We start from the raw sequence: 14133 nt of genomic DNA, 5'->3' as shown, positions 1-14133 counted from the left end.
CCGTGAAGAGGGAGATCCCTCACAGACAGTGAAATTAGAAAGAAGGAATAAGGTAATGTCAGAGGAATGTTCTCCGTAACATGAGGCCGTGGAGGGAGGTGCTGACTCGCTGTGTGTTTTGCCCACAGTCCAGTGAAGCATGAAGATAATGGAGTGGCTTGACAACGCTGGACAAATTAAGGCATAGGAGTGAAAAAGGGAAACGATTCCCAACGCCTTAAACCACTGAACCATTTCTATTCACTTGAGCCCATTTGAAATACATCCAGCGTTTGGCTCAGAGTGGCTGGTGTCACGGTTTGGCACTGGAACAGGCTTCGATAAGCCCGGAGGGCTCCGCTGCCAGGTCTCAGAGATAAAACAAAGTCTTGTTCACAGATCAGTGAGCCCGGCCTCTCTCTGGTTTGATGCGGAGGTCAAGGTGGCTGCTTGTCCCACACAGCTGGCTCACACAGGACAAAGTTCCTGGCAACAGTCATTAAAGGAACGTTATTTAATTCCTCGGGCCCTGGTCAACACAGCAGCATCCATTCCTCACCGGGTAGAGGAAGACATTTCCTCATGAACCCAGCGGCCATCGCTGTGACGGCCGTACGCTTCTGCAGCACATCTCAGGGGTTCAGGTGGAGCCGTCTGGGCGACCACTTCCTCTACTGAGCGCTGCTGGTTGTTTACAGTCCGATGAGCAACTTGAGATACAAGAAGGGAGTTTGAGTTGTGAACGACATGTTCACAAGAAACCAGTTTACCAGCTCTTAAACCGTCCGTCCATCCATTCTCAGCTGCTTATCCGGGTTCGGGTCTCTCCCAGCAGGCCGACCCAGGCTTCCCTCTTACCTGCAACATGTTCCAGCTCATTCTGGGGACCCTGAGGCGTTCTCAGACCAGACAGGAGATGTAATCCCTCCAGCGTGTCCTGGGTCTTCCTCAGGGCCTCCTACCAGTTGGACGTGCCTGGAGAACCTCTAATGGGAGGCGTCCATGAAGCATCCGGATTAGATGCCCGAACCAATGAAACCAATGAAAAGCCAAAGCACCATCAGACAATAGCCGATGTGCTTCTTCTCTTTTTTTGTTCTCCTCACGGACTGTTCACCTGCATTCAACCAAGGCCTACTTCAACGTGATTGGTCGATACTGCGACTACAAATGGAAACCATTGCTCGCTCCGTGGCTCTGTAGTGGAATTACCACCATGGAGTACAATATGGTCGACCTTGTCATTGAGGGACCAGAGAGCTGGAGAGAAGATAGTGTCATCTGTTAATGCACAAGCTTCGCGAGATGACTGTCAACATGGCCAACAATATGAGAGTAAGACTCAGGTTCAGAGAAGACTTTAACCCATTGAAAACTGTGGAACCAATTATGGCTTCAGACCTCCTTTCTCCTGTGTTTGAGTGTTTTTCCCTGTGTTTTAGTCATCGTAGGAACCCCAAATTAATTCCAATACTTGTGTTTATTGCATATATTTGTTCAGCAAAGTCTTGGCAAAAAAATGTATATCTACAAAAAAAAAATCACTTTTAAAAGATATTTTGATGGTAACTATGAACATCCAGCATGATATGAGCCAGATTCCCCCAAAAATGCCTCCTGGAGCGTCAATAAGACACCTTTTTGGAAAGATTAGGACCTAAAGAATCAGATTCTGCAACAAAAATCACAATAAAACAAAGTCTTGTCCTGTTAGGAAGGAGTTTCAGTCAAAACACAGTGTGGTTCGCTTCCAAAATTAGAAAAACTATCTATTTTATGTCAAGAGATTGTCTGAATGGGGCATGCTGGGACTTAAAATGGGAGCGGGAGGTTTCCAAAAGGTTAAAGCCGCTGTAAGCTGCTGGACCTGAGAATCAAAGCACCAAACTCAGAGACTGAAGAGGTCATTGTTTGAAAGTGGGCTGTGCATTGGAGACATACAAGTAGCTCCCCGACTCCTGTGAGTTGTGGGAGTATAAATAACTCAATCCAAAGTATTCTTTACACCATTCTCTACAGTATGTACACTGTTTCCATCAATCTGATCTCCAGTACTGTAGTAGCAGTTACACCTTTGCTTTCCTTGATGATTAAAAGAGGTTGAGCCTGAAACACTGGCGGGTTGTCCTCAGACACTACAGGAGTGTCTAGGTGTGTTGAGGGGACTATTCATTCAGCGCTATTCATGTTTTTCCTTTCCATGAAATACCAGCTCTGCGTTTCCCTCCATCCTGTTGGCCGCTGCTCGCTGTATGCTGTCAGAGCCGTGGGCGTCCGCGACGGCGGACCAACGCATGAAAGCCGGGCTTTGTGTGCTGGCATGTGTGGGCTGCGATCGCCTCGGGTCTTAACGTTTAGCTGAAGGCGTGAGAGGGAAAAAACATCGGGGTTTGCCTTACCGCCGCTCTATGAAACCTTACTTTTAATATGGGACTTCAACAGAGGGGAGCTGGGGGGAGTTCTGGCTTGAATTATACATTAAATTATTGTAATTAGAGGTACAAGCAGGGGCAGCAATTGACGATTTACTGGTCGAGGCATCGGGCCTCTTGCTTCAGGGGAAATTCCCGGGAAAGAAGGTCGAGTATGAAGGCACATTGATGTCATAAATAGAGAGCACGAATGAGCTCCACGCGAGCGCAAATGAGCTCCACGCGAGCACGAATGAGCTCCACGCGAGCACGAATGAGCTCCACACGAGCACGAATGAGCTCCACACGAGCACGAATGAGCTCCACGCGAGCACGAATGAGCTCCACACGAGCACGAATGAGCTCCACACGAGCGCAAATGAGCTCCACGCGAGCTCGAATGAGCTCCACGCGAGCACGAATGAGCTCCACGCGAGCACGAATGAGCTCCACGCGAGCACGAATGAGCTCCACGCGAGCACGAATGAGCTCCACGCGAGCACGAATGAGCTCCACACGGGCACGAATGAGCTCCACACGAGCACGAATGAGCTCCACACGAGCTCGAATGAGCTCCACACGATCGCAAATGAGCTCCACGCGAGCACGAATGAGCTCCACACGAGCACGAATGAGCTCCACACGAGCGCAAATGAGCTCCACACGAGCTCGAATGAGCTCCACACGATCGCAAATGAGCTCCACGCGAGCACGAATGAGCTCCACACGAGCGCAAATCAAACAGTTGCGCACGTAATTTACATTGACGAGCGCTTTTACATCACTCCGCTAGCAAAAGTTGCTCTCGCACGAGCAAAAGCTGCGCTCACAAATTTTTAACCTGCTTGCTCTCAAAGCTGTAAACTGCGCTCTGTTGCCTGCTCTCTCTCTCTCTCTCTCTCTCCCTCTCTCTCTCTCTCTCTCTCTCTCTCTCTCTCTCTCCATTTTCTTTTTGACAGTAAGTGGGCGGACCCAGTCACCATCGTATCTTAACTTTTGCTCGCGCGAGAGCAACTTGTGCTCGTGGAGTGATGTTAAAAAAAGCGCTCGTCAAAGTAACTGTTTCATTTGGAGCTCATTTGCGTTCTCTATTTATGACATTAATGTTTCTTCATAGGAGAGGAGGAGATGTGGGGAGCAGCGAAAGGCCTGCAAGGAGCCAGCAATCAACCTTGCAACCAATGGCCAGCGTGCATGCTCAGGCGGCGGTATCTGCTTCGGCTCAACGGCCCTCCTGGGCCCGTTTTAAGTGAGGCCGGACTACCGCGCGCCTCGCCAGATCAATACGCGTCAGAGGGGACAAAGGCCGCCTTTTACAAAACAAAACATTCCACGTAGAGGGGATCCGCAGTGAAACAGAAGCGCCGCGTGTTTGCTTTGGATGGAGTTTCAGCGCTCACGCTGCCGCTCTGCAGCCGAAGCCGCTGGCGCTTTACAAGATGGTCGACTCCTGCAAACACAAACATGCACTCACTGAGAGGGCCAACTCATTGGAAACGTGTTGGCTCCCTCTCTCTCTGTCTTTCCCTCACAAACATGCACTCACACACACTCACACACACTCACACACAAAGGAAGGCTTTCTTCCCTTTTGCTTTCCTAACTCTTCCTCTCATTAGCCCCCGCTGGCTTGCTGCTCCATGCGGGAGTCAGATGAGGGGTCAGGTTGAGCCATAAATGCACTCGAGCGTGAGTTTGGCCCCAGAAGACCCTAAATTATGGAGACTGGACATGACCTTCTAAGGAGTTAGGAAGCAAGGCTCGGGGTGAGGGATCTCTTTAGTGTTTTAAAATGGGATTATGCAGATTTACTTCACTTTGGTGACATTTTTGTCACGTTGACTCAGGGAATATTGCACATTGTGTGCCAATGTTTTCTTCTTTTTCAGCTACCGGAGCCATAAACGCTATCAATACGGTGCCAGATTCCCTTCAGTCGCAGGCCACTGGTGTTGCTGCTGGAAACATAAAACATAGGACTTCCTGTGGGGATTTGTTTTCTGAGAAAGACCTATACCTCCACCAGATATGGACCAACAGGGAAAATGTTTTCATGAGCTGGACACAGCTGTGCTACATCAGTTAGCTATAGAGGGTGGCAAAAGTTATTGCTTAAAATGATAATCATAAATACGACACAAGTGTTGTTTGAACCAACAGTGAACAGATCTGACCTCCTCAGACCTCCAGACCGTAGGAAACGGTAAGATAAGAATAAACTATTTGAAAATAATGCGATGCAATATGAACTATACAAAGGATATGACATGATAATGAACGATGAGATGCGCTAAACAATACAATACAACACGAACAATACACGACAATGTGATACACTGAAAGTCATTTTGCATCCTAAGGCCCCGTTTAAGAACTCATACACAAGTTAATCACACAGTTACACACGTTACATTTCTGGTGTTTACACATTTACAAGCCCTTTGCTTCGTCGCTGCCACTCTTACCGCGTGTTGGAGTGATAATTAAAGAGTAAATGCAAGACTGGTAAACAGGGAAAAACTTGTCTCATCTCTTTTTTTCCACTCAAACGTTTGACCTTCATGTCCATCAGCACATGAAGCACAACGACGTTGACTCACTGCTCGGTTACTAAAGCACAGTGTAAATGTCCCAGCGGGCAGCGACTCTGCCAGAAGCTGTTATTGTGAGTTCAGAGCAACTGTTTTCCCAGGAGGCCTCGAACCGAAAGTTCAAACGAAGGGCCGCTGCACTGAAAACGCACCGAAATTACCAAACTAAGCTGAGCACAAATAATGACGACTGCTTAGTTTCAAATAAGGGCAAAGCTTAGGTTGTGTTCCCACGGGAGAGCAACGCAACCACCAAGCGCTCACTGCAAGATGCGAGCAGCCGCCGCCGACACATGGCAGACATTATGCAGCAAGTGGAATGCTCATAAACGGAGAAATTGTGCAAATGAGTTGTTGTTATTCATGTATTTTCCCCATGTGTGTCTGGTTTCGGTTCGGGGTTCAAACTTTGCAGATGGCTACCGGACCGGTGGACTCCTCTTCCTCCTCTTCCTCCTCTTCACCTTCCTCTCTGTCTGTCTGGTTCTCCCGTGTGAAACCTCTCCGTCTGGCCTCGGCCGTCAGATAGTGTGAGAAAATGACTTTTATAGCTCAGTAACAGCGCACCAAAATTAAACAAATCTTGTTAAGGCCATTTTACTGAATATAAAAGCGGCGTTGCTGAAGTTAAGCAGCGGTTTCTCCTTTACTGGACCGTCTCTGCAGGATTTACAGAACTCTGTAAACTGTGTGGTGGCGCATTGTGTGTACATCTATCTATATATATAAATACATATAAGAGCGAGAGAGAGACATGTGAATGAGCATGCATATATAACGTGTGTGTGTGTATATGTGTGTGTGTGTGTGTGTGTGTGTGTGTGTGTGTGTGTGTGTGGGGCTAAGGCCCCGGTGCTTAAACCCCTGCGGTTCCTAATTCATTCTACCTCACATCCCCATAAACATCCTGCTGCAACTCCCTGGTGGTTTGTTTATGAGCTCGGCCTCTTCAAACAAAGCCCACACAGGAGGTCGGTTTTCATCTCGTACGGCAGGCGGCGTCGTATCGTCCACGCGGCGCACGTCACGGGCAGCAATTAGGTAGCTCGCCAAGTGCCGTAAAATCAAAACGAATGAAAACACATCCGCAGTGACCAGAAGTACAGAATAAAACAGGAAGCAGGAGTGTTTTCTTGTCCCATATGACGGCTGTCATGGAGGCGTGTGGCACTTTGCGGCGTCTCTTTCATGACCCCTTCCTTCTCTTATGGGACAACCTGAGACATGTGATGTGAGGAGCAGCGTGCTTCTGAACAAACGTTGAATGAACACAGTTCAGCTTTTAACAAGAGCAAACCAGCTGGAGAGATCTTCCTCCTCACATCGTCCTCATCAACGCTGTGCTTCTCCAGGGTTCCTTAGACAAACATCCGTGACGATAAGGGCCGCGGGGGTAATGACTGCAGCGATAGAGAAATGGTTTCCCCTGCGCTCCACCCGGCGTCACAAGAACATCAGCTTCCACAGCGGAGCCCCAGAGGCCCAGTATTTATTTCTACATGTGATAGTGACGAGACATTATCTTGAGAAAATAAACGCGTGAGCCTGTGCTGGTGTTGGAGGATCAGGTCTTACAAGCTTTTAAAGGTAAAGTACAATAATGAATTTCATCCTGAATAACATTTAAAATGTTGAAGCTGAACAAAAGGTTCATAACAGTCAGAGGACGATGTGCTGTGTGACAAACCCGTAGAGCCCACGCTGGACTTTTAGCATCCTGCAGCTCTATGAAGGTCATGCACGAACACATGCTAAGCTAAGGTTCTTAAAGGGCCAGTGTGTCGCTGCACATCGCTGAGCTGCAACTTCCTGAACTGTGTTGGACAACGACAGCGTCCAACTGATCACACACATGAGCCGTGTTTGGTTTGTCCGCTCTGGGCTCCTGTAGAAACACGGCAGGGCAACATGGAGGACTTCCTGAAGAGGACCGGCTCCATCGTGAGCTATACATGGATCATTCTGAAGAAAACACAACCGTTGTTAGTATCAGTTGATTACACACTGAGAACACACTATACTCACTCATTTATCCCCCAAAATACAAAATACTACACAAGTGACTTGTTCGAGTGTCAAAAACACTCGTTAGACTCAAGAATCACTGACTGAACGAATGAGAACTATAATTAAATGACTTGAGTCACTTTAATCCATGCAGCATTGCACTTTTCCATGAAATATTCAATATTCACTCTTGTATTTCTTTTTTTCAGTACTTTGTACAATTTCTAATCCCTCTGTAAAACAATTTATTTTATTCCATCTGTAAATGTGATATTCTTCTTGTTACTGCTAAAAATGTTTTGTGTTATTACCATTCTATTGTTTATTTATATGACTTGTTTCTTTTATCTTATTACTATTACTTGTGAGCAGTGCTGCTGTAATCCTGTAATTTCCCCTCAGAGGGATTAATAAAGGATTATCTTATCTTATCTCTCTTTTCTTAAATGCATAAAAGTTAAAATAAAGAATGCAACATTAATATTCTGTTCACCGCGTGACCATCGAGGTCTTCAGAGAGCTTCTTTCTGTTCCCTTGAATCCCCTCCAGGTGTATTTTGTCCAGGTGTATTTTGTCCAGGTGTATTTTGTCCAGGTGTATTTTGTCCAGGTGTATTTTGTCCAGCTGTTAACACGGTTTCAGGTCCTCGAACACGACGGACGCTGACAGATGTTTATTGTTTCCTGGTTTATGACTTGAAGCTTTGTCGTGTGAAATTCTTTAGTTAGTTTGGTCTCATTTGTGTGAATAATATATATATATATATATATATATATATATATATATATATATATATATATGGAGCAGAATAGGCAGCGTCGTGTGATAAGTTTATGGGCTTTGATTATGCTGAAGATCCAAACCTTCTCAAAAAGGAGAGTTTTGTCCGGTTTGGTGACTTGAACTAAAAAAGCCTTGAAGAAGGTTTTAGGAAAAGAACTTTCTTTTTTAATGAGGCTTATTGTTGTGGTTTTACAGCTTGTAACTTCACTGTCTTTGTTCACTCTCATAACTCTTATTGATTATGTTTCCAGCCACTGCAGGCAGCAGGTTCAGTCCAACAAAGAGAAAAAGCTCAGAATAAGCCTCTGAACACGGACACGAACACGTCGCTCAAACCGCAGCCGAGCGGGAAACATTACTGATGCCAAACCCAAGGTGCAGTTCTGAGTCAGAGATATTGAGTCAGAGATATTGAGTCAGAGATATTGAGTCAGAGATATTGAGTCAGAGATATTGAGTCAGAGATATTGAGTCAGAGATATTGAGTCAGAGATATTGAGTCAGAGATATTGACTCCCATTTGGTGGAAAGAAGCTAGGAGATGTCAACATAAAAGTCTGCCCCCCACCCTGGTTAGCCGACATCTCAACAGAATCCAATATTAACAATAAAACAATTGATTTCGTGAAAGCAAAAGAACCGACAGACTGTTTGTATCTGGTTTCACTTAAAGGGCCAGCGTGTAGCAGTTAGCGTTCCACATGGGAAGGAATGGTTTGTTTTCTATTGTGTATAATCACATGGAAAAAGAATCGTGGTGTCTTCATTGCTTCAGCCGTTTATATCTGGATACGCAGCCATGTTTCTACGGGAGCCCAGAACGGACAAATCAAACTCTGGCTCTCGATAGGGTCGTTCACGTTTTCAGGTTTTTCCGTCAGGTTCCTCTCCACACATCCAGTTAACACTGGTCCTGTAACGAAATGCTCCACATACACAACACAGCAAAAGAAGATGAGGCTATCTACATGTGCTCGCTTCAAAGCTGGCAGTGGGGTTGGGAATAAGACGTGGACATCTTTCCTGTTCCTCTCGCTGCCCACACCGAGGGAATCAGCAGCTCAGGAGCCTTCGTTTCCCTCGGGAGCCGCTGGAAACCAGAACAGAGCAAAAATAACAAGTCCTCTGAACAACTACCCCAAGTCATGCTAACGTTGCTCCATGTGTGTATGCTAATAGGTGTGCGTGTCCTTGTGAGGTGATAATCGTTGTTGGAAGGCCCCAAAGTGTCTCAACAGGCCGACTGCTCTGCCCCCAGGACCCCTGGCTCTTTTGGTTGTGTTGTTAATGTGCTTTTATTTTGACATGCACTAAGAACAGGAACAGGAAGTAAGCAACACGTTGTAGTTTTTAAGAAGATGGTCTCTGAAAAGCTGCAGAAGCGTCAGAGCTGCATAAAGTTCAATCTGTGATGTGTGTGTGATGCATCTTGCTCATTGTGCTCTTCTGTGTGGTGTTAGTTTTCCTCCTGTTGGAGCTGCACAGCAAAGCATCTGCAGCTCGGACGCTACATCCTGACCCCGTATTCATTTCAATGGAGTGTGGCTCATCGCTGAATTGTGTACCAAGTTACCCACACGAGGAGAGCGGTACACAACACATTAAAACATCTGGTGCCGAGGTCTTTAAAAAGACCCGAGTGTCTGCCAGCCGAGGACGACACGCTGTAAGAAGAGTTGTTGTTTTAGTGGATGGTGCTAATCGGACCGAGAGGGAAAGTCATTTATTGTTACAAGAAAAGTGTTTAAGTGTTACCAGGAACTCTCTGACCACCGCTGCTGACTTCATCCAGGATTACAGTAATGAAACAGAGCATTCATCATCCTAATAGTGCTGCAACACCTCGCTCAGGGTCCAGGAACACAGCGCTGGATCAGTTTTAAGTTTCCAATAACGTCGGTTAATGAACTTGAGTCCCGTGAGGGAGCGTCACTGAGAGATGGAGCGTATTTACATTGGACATTTTAGGAGGGAATGCCAACGTGCCATTCTTAATGATTTCCTGTCAAACTGCAGCTCTTGCCTTGATGATTAATCAAAACACCACCGTCACGAATGCTTCTCCTCTTCGTCGACAAGACGCCGGCTTTAAAGTGAAGACACTTTCAGCTGGAGGACGATTCACGAGTCCAGAAACGTTTCAGAAACGGTGGCTTCTGCTGTGTGTAGCGTCAGGGAAGGACATGAAGGAGCCTGGGTTTGCTCAGGACTACTGTCTGCACACACACACACACACACCTCGACACACACACACGCCGCTGCAGTGTGACTCATGAGCGTGGGCCGTCCTGTAAGTGCATGCGGCCGAGCGTCTGAAGCCTCAGCAGGATGAAGTCAGTGAGCTCTGGAGACGCCTCCCCCGAGGCCGAAGCCTCCTCCGTGCAGCCGAGCGCACACACCAGCGGAGGCATTTTAAAGGTTCCTTCAAAGTGCGAAATAACAACTGGGGGTCTCCCATAATAGTCCAAGCAAACAAAACACGCTGACCCGCGCAAATGTGAAATGCAGGCCAAGCCTCCGAGAATGTCAACATGGCAGCCGCAGAGCATCAGAGACATGCGGCGGTCAGACACCACACACACACACACACACACACACACACACTGAGTGCAGATAAAGGCAGCGGAGGAAGCCGTGGGAGTACATAGAAAAAGGATCGGGGCACAATGGGAACAATGGAAAGGGCCCATAACTCAAGTTTTTCACACAACTCAGACGGATACACTAACTGTTTAGAGGAGTGGTGATGCGAATGTGTCACCACAACAGAAAGTCCTGTTTGTTTTGTTGTGTATGGTCTAATCCCGCCTATTTATAATGCCCCCCACCCCCAGGAATGTTAATCTTCCCAAGGGCTTTGGTCAAGAGTCCAGCGTCCCGGCCAACGAACGCCAAGCAGCCGACGGGGTCGACCCAAGTACATCTGATCCGAGCTGGCTGCTTGATGGAGATCTGATCCGTTCCAAGCCGAAGGAAAGAAAAGCAGTCCTCATGGTGCGACCACAGAAACCCACAAACGGAGATTCCAGTGAAATGAACTGGGAGCAAGAAAAGCACAAGACACTCTTCAGCGAGTTTCACCCTGAAAATCAAAGTTAACGGCACATAAACTGTCACACGGAGCTGCTCGGGGACCTTTGATGGTCTCCTGGCTAGGGGACTAGAGGGGTCCAGCTCTGTGGACCCCGAGACACTGGATGAGGATGAGGATTATTATATTGTTTTGAAGCTGTTGCTTGGCTCCAGGAAAACAATATTCCCAAACCAATTGGAAGGGTTGAGAAGACATGTGGCACAGATATTCATGGTGCCCAGAGGATGAATCCGTATTACATTGCTGTGGTTTTTCCTTTTGTGCCACCATGAGCTGTAATAAGTAAGGAGCTCTGCAGATGACGACGGACAAAAACCAAGATGGTGACCGGCTAAAAGCTGACCCCTCGTCCACAAACCACTGGGCTGCTGCTCGTCCACCTCTTATGTTTACGGGTAAACCGTGATCAATAGCATGTTATCTAGTCTGTTCTCGTTCCCAGGAAGTCAAATACCAACGCACAAGGCGCCCCTTAGATTCTGGATGGGAAGCCCCGCGCTCCCAAGGTCGATGGGTCAAACAAACACTGACCGGTGTCCATGTCCCAACTTGTGATTAGGCTATTTTAAAATGTCTCACGTATAACAAAAAACAAAAAAAAAGCTAGGCTAGCGGAGCTTCTAGCCTAGCATAGTTTCTAGCCTAGCGTAGTTTCTAGCCTAGCATAGTTTCTAGCCTAGCGGAGTTTCTAGCCTAGCGGAGTTTCTAGCCAAGCGGAGTTTCTAGCCTAGCGTAGTTTCTAGCCTAGCATAGTTTCTAGTCTAGCAGAGTTTCTAGCCTAGCGTAGTTTATAGCCTAGCGTAGTTTCTAGCCTAGTGTAGTTTCTAGCCTAGCGTAGTTTCTAGCCTAGCGTAGTTTCTAGCCTAGCATAGTTTCTAGTCTAGCAGAGTTTCTAGCCTAGTGTAGTTTCTAACCTAGCGGAGTTTCTAGCCTAGCGTATTTTCTAGCTTAGTGTAGTTTCTAGCCTAGTGGAGTTTCTAGCCTAGCGTAGTTTCTAGCCTAGCGGAGTTTCTAGCCTAGCGTAGTTTCTAGCCTAGCGGAGTTTCTAGCCTAGCGTATTTTCTAGCTTAGTGTAGTTTCTAGCCTAGTGGAGTTTCTAGCCTAGCGTAGTTTCTAGCCTAGTGGAGTTTCTAGCCTAGCGTAGTTTCTAGCCTAGCGGAGTTTCTAGCCTAGCGTATTTTCTAGCTTAGTGTAGTTTCTAGCCTAGCGTAGTTTCTAACCTAGTGGAGTTTCTAGCCTAGCGTAGTTTCTAGCCTAGCGTAGTTTCTAGCCTAGTGGAGTTTCTAGCCTAGTGTGGTTTCTAGCCTAGCGTAGTTTCTAGCCTAGCGGAGTTTCTAGCCTAGTGTAGTTTATAGCCTAGCGTAGTTTATAGCCTAGTGTAGTTTATAGGCTAGTGTGGTTTCTAGCCTAGCGTAGTTTCTAGCCTAGCGGAGTTTCTAGCCTAGCGTAGTTTATAGCCTAGTGTAGTTTATAGCCTAGCAGAGCGGCTCATGGCACGATGTGGCATTTAAACAATTCAGGAAGGTTTTGTTCTATGTTGGTGAGCATGTCTTATTATAAGAGATATTACCTTCCTCCTTCATGGTAAAGGAACTGAGATTCAGTAATTTAAAAAATAGCTTGAGAGAGTCCTGCAACACAGAAATATGTTGCTCAGCACACAGAAGTTGAAGGAACTTGACTGTGTTTGCAATGTGCTGCAGATAATCTCCTCTAAATGACAGAAGACCTCATAACGCTCATATCTGCAGCTCGTACTAATTCTCTTATCTGAGACTGGAAACGTTACAGATGCATCTTGGCCAGCTTTGGCTGCATGGGAAGGAAGTAATTTAGGGAAGGAATTCAGCTGGGATGTAGCAGGGTGTGACTGTGTCTGCGCCAATCTGTCCAAATTAATTGCCTTTTTAGGATTTATAGTAAACAAAAGGGAGTCATAATTTGTGAGTTCGTACAGGATGAACGCCGCCCTTCTGCCAACTCACCCTCCCTTATAGCCCCTCTTATATCTGGTTAGTGTCACGCACCAGGCGGTTTGTGAGGCCTCCGATTTATTCTGGGCCTTATCACTTGCACCGCTGCCGGCCAGCATCTCCACTTCTTTTAGAAAAGGTACAGTAGGGTTTGCCTACTGTGAATAAACCTTCTAAGAAAACTAATACAGTCGGCCAATCAGAGGCCAACACCTCCTCATCTGCTTGATGCTCCAGCCTTTTATATGGAAAGTGTTTTAACGCTGTTTTGCAGGGGACACCCAAAAAAAGGTGAGAGGTCAGCGTGCTAGGAATCCACTTTACGTGTCCGCCAGATACTTTGACTCTTTTAACTGTCAACTAGATTTATAACGGTGCAGCTAAAGTGCATCAAAACCAGAGGCAGACGTAGCAGCCGTGTCAGAGTGTGACAGCCAAACAGCAGCGTCTTCATTCATCAAGACGTCACGGCACTGACGTCCCGGTACAGCGGACTGTGTGTGTTCTGTCGGGGTCTCATCCTCACAGCCTCAGGACGACGGGGTGTCGAAGAGTCTGCGAGCGAGCAGCTGGGAGAGCTGATCTCATTAGTGGGCCGACGGGAGGACTGCTGAGCCGGGCATTCCTCCCTGGCGGCGGCGGAGGAGATGCACGGCTCTCATGGAGTAAAACTAATGTAGAAATAAAGTGTGGCGACAGAGGAAGCTCTCTGGAGACAAGAACGTGAGCAGCGGTCAAGGCTGTGAGAAGGTGAAAGAAAACAAAGAGGACGTGGACTCTGAATCTGGATTCAGAGGATGACAAGAAAAGAGGAAGTTGTGGAGAAGAAATGCAGCGTGAATCACGACACGGAGTCTTGCTCTCTGTCATCCATCACACCTCAAGAATACAGCCGCTTATCCAGCAGATAAGGACTGGCTACTACGTGTGTGTGTGTGTGTGTGTGTGTGTGTGTGTGTGTGTGTGTGTGTGTGTTGGACGGCATCCACTTCTCCAGATCAGAATCTGATGTGAACGGAGGCCGACAGGCTGCTGTGAAGGAAGCCTCTGCTGGATAATTCACCAGAAGCCAAACCAACAGCATCAAATACAGAGATGCTGGACACTGGAACAGTAGAAAATGATGAGGTCCATTTGCAGCGATGCTGGAGCTTTCTGCCGGTCACATGGTCTTCATCCGTAGAGTCAAAATGTTATATTACACATGGATCCCTCTGGACATGGTGCAATGTGTGTAACATGTACACAATAAACAACATAATAGAACTACAATGACTTCAATGCCTTCAGGGAC

This window comes from Clinocottus analis, unplaced genomic scaffold (genome assembly GCF_023055335.1).
Source record: "Clinocottus analis isolate CAN_PGR_092001 unplaced genomic scaffold, fCliAna1.0.p SCAF_15, whole genome shotgun sequence".
Taxonomy (NCBI): Eukaryota; Metazoa; Chordata; class Actinopteri; order Perciformes; family Cottidae; genus Clinocottus; species Clinocottus analis.
This window is presented reverse-complemented; position numbering follows the sequence as displayed.